The 8,367-nt window shown below is 40.4% G+C and overlaps 1 non-coding gene across 1 annotated transcript; it reads left to right on the top strand.

Annotated features, from left to right (window-relative positions):
• Positions 1-7,392: 7,392 nt before the first annotated feature.
• Positions 7,393-7,500, top strand: LOC112719327 (small nucleolar RNA R71). The gene has a single exon (XR_003161632.1). It is a non-coding gene; the product is annotated as a small nucleolar RNA R71 (small nucleolar RNA).
• Positions 7,501-8,367: the final 867 nt, after the last annotated feature.

Consider the following 8,367-nt stretch of genomic DNA (forward strand, 5'->3'; position numbering starts at 1 on the left):
TCGTCCGATTGGACATGAAGATGATTGGCAATCCTATAATAGGCCCTGCATTCGACCCAAACTTAGGATGATGAGAATGAAGAAAGGTCAACCAGTCAGCTCAAGAAACCGAAACAATATGGATGATGTCGAGCATACCGGGGAGAAAAGGTGCCGCTTGTGTCGTCAAACTGGTCACACGCGGAAGACGTGTACGCTATTGACAATGCAGGTGCATCGTCCAGTCGACGTTAGTAAGAGGGGTGGGTTTGTATAACGGTTACGATTGTAATTGACTTTCGTGTAACTTTCATCGCTAGAAATATTAATGAAATTAAACATATATGGAAGTTAAATTTTAATGCAGTGATACCAAAAACACGGATAACTATATGAAATATATATGTTCAACAAACATCTAAACATGGATAGATATATATAATATATTTGTTCAACTCTAAGTCTATATATACTTTATTGATAAGGAACCATACAAATATCTACTATGCCCTCCCTCTCCTGCCTCCATGCGGAGGACGCCGTCCGTGAGGCCTCAGATCCAGATACCCACCTGTGCCACAGGCAGGTGGTCAAATATCACGCTGAGCTCGACCGAGCTGAGGATCAGGGTTAGGCGGATGAGTGACAAGCTGCTCCCTCAGTGTGGCGTAGTCTGCAGTGGGGGACGACCCGCTGGACGGGTCATTAACATGTCGTGGTTGGTAGGCTGACTGAGGAGGAGATGTGTGCATCTAGGAGAATGGTTGTGCCTGCTGTGGATGTGTCCCGATATCCGCCAACCCGCCATCACCTCCCTGCATCAATGGTGCACGAAATTGTGATCATCAACAATGGTGCCAAAAACTTGGTAGCGCTCTCAAACGTGAATTACACTTTGTCACAACTTCGCACAACTAACTAGCAAGTGCACTGGGTCGTCCAAGTAATAAACCTTACGTGAGTAAGGGTCGATCCCACGGAGATTGTTGGTATGAAGCAAGCTATGGTCATCTTGTAAATCTCAGTTAGGCGGATTCAAATGGTTATAAAGGTTTCGAAAATAATAATAAATAAAGCATAAAATAAAGATAGAGATACTTATATAATTCATTGATGAGACTTTCAGATAAGTGTATGGAGATGCTTGTCCCTTTTGAATCTCTACTTTCCTACTGCTTTCATCCAATCCTTCATACTCCTTTCCATGGTAAGCTGTATGTAGGGCATCACCGTTGTCAATGGCTACTTCCCATCCTCTCAATGAAAATGGTCCAAATGCTCTTGTCATAGCACGGCTAATCATCTGTCGGTTCTCGATCATGTCGAAATAGAATCTATTGATTCTTTTGCATCAGTCACCACACCCAATAATCGCGAGTTTGAAGCTCGTCACAGTCATTCAATCCCTAAATCCTAATCGGAATACCACAGACAAGGTTTAGACTTTTCAGATTCTCAAGAATGGCCGCCAAAGGGTTCTAGCTTATACCACGAAGATTCTGGTTAAGGAACCTAAGAGATATGCGCTCGGTCTAAGGTAGAACACAAGTGGTTGTCAGTCACGCGTTCATAAGGATGGATGATGATGAGTGTCACGGATCATCACATCCATCAGGTTGAAGTGCAACGAATATCTTAGAACAAGAATAAGCTGAATTGAATAGAAAATAGTAGTAATTGCATTAAAACTCGAGGTACAGTAGAGCTCCACACCCTTAATCTATAGTGTATAGAATCTCCACCGTTGAAAATACATAAGTGATGGTCCAGGCATGGCTGAATGGCCAGCCTCCACAAAAAACATATGAATTCGAAAATAGGGCCAAGGACCTTTAGTACAATAGTAAAAAGTTCTATTTATACTAAACTAGCTACTAGGGTTTACAGAAATAAGTCTTAGTGCAGAAATCAACGTCTGGGGTCCACTTTGGTGTGTGCTTGGGTTGAGCTTGAGCTTTACACGTGCAGAGGCTTCTCTTGGAGTTAAACACCAAGTTGTAACGTGTTTTTGGCATTTAACTCTAGTTTGTGACGTGTTTCTGGCGTTTTACTCCAGAATGCAGCATGAAACTGGCGTTGAATGCCAGTTTGTGTCATCTAAACTCGAATAAAGTATGGACTATTATATATTTTTGGAAAGCTCTGGATGTCTAATTTTCAACGCTGTTGAGAGCGTGCCATTTGGAGTTCTGTAGCTCCATAAAATTCATTTCGAGTACAGGGAGGTCAGAATCCAACAACATCAGCAGTCCTTTGTCAGCCTAGATCAGATTTTTGCTCAGGTCCCTCAATTTCAGCCAGAAAATACCTGAAATCACAGAAAAATACACAAACTCATAGTAAAGTCTAGAAATATGAATTTTGCATGAAAACTAATAAAAACATCCCTAAAAGTAGCTAGATCCTACTAAAAACTACCTAAAAACAATGCCAAAAAGGGTATAAATTATCCGCTCATCACAACACCAAACTTAAATTGTTGCTTGTCCCCAAACAACTAAAAATCAAATAGGATAAAAAGAAGAGAATATACTATAAATCTCAAAATATCAATGAATATTAGTTCTAATTAGATGAGCGGGACTTGTAGCTTTTTGCTTTTGAACAGTTTTGACATCTCACTTTATCCTTTGAAGTTTAGAATGATTGGCATCTATGGGAACTCAGAGTTCAGATAGTGTGATTGATTCTCCTAGTTAAGTGTGTTGATTCTTGAACACAGCTACTTTTATGAGTTTTGGCCGTGGCCCTAAGCACTTTATTTTCCAGTATTACCACTAGATACATAAATGCCACAGACACATGACTGGGTGAACCTTTTTAGATTGTGACTCAGCTTTGCTAAAGTCCCCAGTTAGAGGTGTCCAGAGCTCTTAAGCACACTCTTTTTGCTTTGGATCACGACTTTAACCACTCAGTCTCAAGCTTTTCACTTGGACCTGCATGCCACAAGCACATGGTTAGGGACAGCTTGATTTAGCCGCTTAGGCCTGAATTTATTTCCTTGGGCCCTCCTATCCATTGATGCTCAAAGCCTTGGATCCTTTTTACCCTTACCTTTTGGTTTTAAGGGCTATTGGCTTTTTCTGCTTGCTTTTTTATTTTTTTATTTTTATTTTTATTTTTTTTCGCCATTTTTTTTCCGCAAGCTATTGTTCTTTACTGCTTTTTCTTGCTTCAAGAATCAATTTTATGATTTTTCAGATTATCAATAACATTTCTCTTGTTCATCATTCTTTCAAGAGCTAATAATTTTAACATTCATAGACAACAAGATAAAAAATATGCACTATTCAAGCATTCTTTCAGAAAACAAAAAGTATTGTCACTACATCAATATAATTAAACTAATTTCAAGGATAAATTCGAAACTCGTGTACTTCTTGTTCTTTTGTATTAAAAACATTTTTCATTTAAGAGAGGTGAAGGATTCATGGAATTATTCATAACCTTAAGACATAGTTACTAAATACTAATGATCATGTAATAAAGACACAAACATAGACAAACATGAAGCTTAAAAACCGAAAAACAGAGAGATAAGAACAAGGAAGTTAAGGAATGAGTCCACCTTAGTGATGGTGGTGTCTTCTTCTTAAAGGACCAATGATGTCCTTGAGCTCTTCTATGTCTCTTCCTTGCCTTTGTTGCTCCTCCCTCATTGCTCTTTGATCTTCTCTAATCTCATGGAGAATGATGGAGTGTTCTTGGTGTTCCACCCTTAATTGGTTCATATCATGACTCAATCCTTCTAGAGAAGTGTTGAGTTATTTCCAATAGTTGTTTGGAGAAAAGTGCATTCCTTGAGGCATCTCAGGGATTTCTTGATGATGAGCTTCCTCATGCGTCTCTTGAGATCCATGGATGACCTCTCTTGTTTGCTTCATCCTCTTCTTAGTGAGGGGCTTGTCCTCTTCAATGAGGGTGTCTCCTTCTATGACAACTCCAGCTGAGTAGCATAGATGGCAGATAAGATGAGGAAAAGCTAGCCTTGCCATGGTGGAGGACTTTTCGGCTACTTTGTATAATTCAAGAGAGATGACTTCATGAACTTTTACTTCCTCTCCAATCATGATGCTATGGATCATAGTAACTTCGGATCGGTTGCTAGTGGGGATGATGGAGCATTGGATGAACTCCAACCATCCTCTAGCCACAGGCTTAAGGTCTAGTCTTCTCAATTAAACCGGCTTGCCTTCTGAGTCTCTTTTCCATTGAGCTCCTTCAACACATATGTCCATAAGGACTTGGTCCAACCTTTGATCAAAGTTGACCCTTCTAGTGTAAGGGCGTGCATCTTCTTGCATCATAGGCAACTTGAATGCTAACCTTACATTTTCCGGACTGAAATCTAAGTATTTTCCCCGAACCATTGTAAGATAATTCTTTGGATTCGGGTCCATACTTTGATCATGGTTCCTAGTGATCCATGCATTGGCATAGAACTCTTGAACCATTAAGATTCTGACTTGTTGAATGGGTTTGGTCAGAACTTCCCAACCTCTTCTTTGGATCTCATGTCGGATCTCTCCGGATACTCATTTTTCTTGAGCATGAAAGGGACCTTAGGGATCACCTTCTTTTTGGCCACAACTTCATAGAAGTGGTCTTGATGGACCTTTGAGATGAATCTCTCCATCTCTCATGACTCGGAGGTGGAAGCTTTTGTCTTCCCTTTCGTCTTTCTGGAGGTTTCTCTGGCCTTAGGTGCAATAGATAGTTATGGAAAAACAAAAAATCTATGCTTTTACCACACCAAACATAGAATTTTGCTCACCCTCGAGCAAAGAAAAGAAAGAATAGAAGAAGAGGAAGAAGATATGGAGTAGAGGGAGAGAGGTTTGTGTTTCGGTCAAGGGGGAGAAGAGAGGGTTGTGTTGTGTGAAACTGAAGAAGGATGGAGGAGTTTATATAGTGGAGGGAGAGGGTAGTAGGTTCGGTCATTTAGGGTGGGTTTGGGTGGGAAAGAGATTTTGAATTTAAAGGTAGGTGGGGTTTATGGGGAAGAATGGACGGATGTGAGTGGTGAAGAGGTGATGGGGAAGAGAGATTGAGGTGATTGGCGAAGGATTTTTGGGGAAGAGTATTATTGGGTTGTGTGAAGAGGAGAGAAGGTGAGTTGAGGTAGGTGGAGATCCTGTGGGGTCCACAGATTCTGAGGTGATCCTGTGGGATCTACAGATCCTGAGGTGTCAAGGATTTAACATCCCTGCATCAATTAGGCGTGTAAAACACCATCTGAGTGCAATCCTGGCATTTAACGCCAAACTGCAGCATGTTTCTGGCGTTAAACGCCACTTCCATGCTTGTTTTGGGTGTTCAACGCCAGTCTGCAGCATGTTTCTGGCATTGAACGCCAGTTCCATGCTTGTTTCTGGCGTTTAACGCCAGCTCTCCTCAGGGTGTAATCCTGGCGTTTAAACGCTAGACTGCTACTTATTTCTGGCGTTCAACGCCAAATTCATGCTCTGTTCTGGCATTGAACGCTAGCCAGATGCTCCTTACTGGCGTTTAAACACCAGTAAGCTCTTCATCCAGGGTGTGCTGTTTCTTCTGCTGTTTTTTATTCTATTTTTAATTTTAGTATTTTTTTTGTGACTCCACATGATCATGAACCTAATAAGGCATAAAAGAACAATAAAAATATAGATAAATAAAAATTGGGTTGCCTCCCAATAAGCGCTTCTTTAATGTCAATAGCTTGACAGTGAGCTCTCATTGAGCTTCACATATGTTCAGAGCATTGTTGGGACCTCCCAACACCAAACTTAGAGTTTGAATGTGGGGGTTCAACACCAAACATAGAGTTTGGTTGTGGCCTCCCAACACCAAACTTAGAGTTTGATTGTGGGGGCTCAGTTTGACTCTGAATTGAGAGAAGCTTATCGTGCCTCTTTTTCATGTTTGCAGAGGGATACCCTTGGGCCTTAAACACAAGGTAGTCCCATTCAATTGAAGGACTAATTCTCCTCTGTTAACATCAATCACAGCTCCTGCTATGGCTAGGAAGGGTCCTCCAAGGATGATGCATTCATCCTCTTCCTTCCTAGTGTCTAGGATTATGAAATCAGCAGGGATGTAAAGGCCTTTAACCTTTAATAACACGTCCTCTACCAATCCATAAGCTTGTCTTATTGACTTGTTTGCCATCTGTAATGAGAATGTGGCAGCCTGTACCTCAAACATCCCCAGCTTCTCCATTACAGAGAGTGACATAGATTTATACCTGATCCTAGGTCACACAGAGCCTTCTCAAAGGTCATGGTGCCTATGGTACAGGATATTAAGAATTTACTAGGATCTTATTTCTTTTGAGGTAAAGTTTGCTGAACCCATGTATCTAGTTCACTAATGAGCAAGGGAGGTGCATCTTCCCAAGTCTCATTACCAAATAACTTTGCATTCAGCTTCATGATAGCTCCTAGATATTGAGCAACTTGCTCTCCAGTTACATCTTCATCCTCTTCAAAGGAAGAATAGTTCTCAGAGCTCATGAATGGCAGAAGGAGGTTTAAAAGAATCTCTATAGTCTCTATATAAGCCTCAGATTCCTTTAGGTCCTCAATAGGGAACTTCTTCTTGTCTGGGAGACGTGCTATGAGGTCTTTCTCATTGGGATTCACGTCCTCCCCTTCCTCTCTAGGTTCGGCCATTTTGATTATGTCAATGGCCTTGCACTCTCTTTTTGGATTCTCTTCAGTATTGCTTGGGAGAGTACTAGGAGGAGTTTTAGTGATTTTCTTACTCAGCTGGCCCACTTGTGCCTCCAAATTTCTGATGGATGACCTTATTTCACTCATGAAACTTAAAGTGGCCTTAGATAGATCAGAGACTATGTTTGCTAAGCTAGACGAGCTCTGCTCAGAATGCTCTGTCTGTTGCTGAGAAGATGATGGAAAAGGCTTTATTGCTAAGCCTGTTTCTTCCACCATTATTAAAGCCTTGTTGGGGCTTTTGTTGATCCTTCCATGAGAAATTTGGATGATTTCTCCATGAGGAGTTATAGGTGTTCCCATAGGGTTCACCCATGTAATTCACCTCTGCCATTACAGGGTTTTCAGGATCATAAGCTTCTTCTTCAGAAGATGCCTCTTTAGTACTGTTGGATGCATTTTGCCATCCATTCAGACTTTGAGAAATCATGTTGACTTGCTGAGTCAACATTTTGTTCTGAGCCAATATGGCATTCAGAGCATCAATTTTAAGAACTTCCTTCCTCTGAGGCATCCCATTACTCACAGAATTCATCTCAGAGGGGTACATGAATTGGTTATTTGCAACCATGTCAATGAGTTCTTGAGCTTCTGCAGGCATTTTCTTTAGGTGAATGGATCCACCTGCAGAATGGTCCAGTGACATCTTAGAGAACTCAGATAGACCATAATAGAATATATCCAAAATGGTCCACTCTGAAAGCATGTCAGAAGGACACCTTTTGGTCATCTGCTTGTATCTTTCCCAAGCTTCATAGAGGGATTCACCATCTTTTTGTTTGAAGGTCTGAACATCTACTCTAAGCTTGCTTAGCTTTTAAGGAGGAAAGAACTTAGCCAAGAAGGTCGTGACCAGCTTATCACAAGAGTCCAGGCTATCTTTAGGTTGAGAGTCCAACCATGTTCTAGCCCTGTCTCTTACAGCAAAAGGGAAAAACATGATCCTGTAGACTTCAGGATCTACTCCATTAGTCTTAACAGTCTCACAGATCTGCAAGAATTCAGTTAAAAACTGATAGGGATCTTCTGATGGAAGTCCATGGAACTTGTAGTTCTGTTGCGTTAGAGTAACAAGTTGAGGTCTCAGCTCAAAATTGTTTACTCCAATGGCAGAGATTGAGATGCTTCTTCCATCAAACTTGGAAGTGGGTGTAGTATAGTCACCAAGCATCCTCCTTGCATTATTATTTTCGGTTGCCATTTCCTCTTCCTTTTTGAAAGTTTCTGTAAGGTTGTCTCTGGATTGTTGTAATTTAGCTTCTCTTAGTTTCCTCTTCAGAGTCCTTTCAGGTTCAGGATCTTCTTCAACAAGAATTTTCTTGTCCTTGCTCCTGCTCATATGAAAAAGAAGAGAACAGAAAATAATAATAGGGATCCTCTTTACCATAGTAGAGAGATTCCTTTATGTTAGTAGAAGAAGAAAAGAATAGAAGAAGGAAAAGAGGAAAATTCGAACTCAGAGAGGAAGAGTGGGTTCAAATTTTAAGATGAAGAGAAGTATTAGTAAATGAATAAATAAATAGAAAGAGATGAGAGAGGGAGAAATTCGAAAATAAATTTTGAAAAAGGGTTAGTGATTTTCGAAAATTAAGAGAAGAGAAACAGTTAAAATTAAAATTTGAAACAATTAGTTAATTAAAAGAACTTTGAAAAAGAGGGAGGTAATTTTCGAAAA

Source organism: Arachis hypogaea, chromosome 10 (genome assembly GCF_003086295.3).
Source record: "Arachis hypogaea cultivar Tifrunner chromosome 10, arahy.Tifrunner.gnm2.J5K5, whole genome shotgun sequence".
Lineage (NCBI taxonomy): Eukaryota > Viridiplantae > Streptophyta > Magnoliopsida > Fabales > Fabaceae > Arachis > Arachis hypogaea.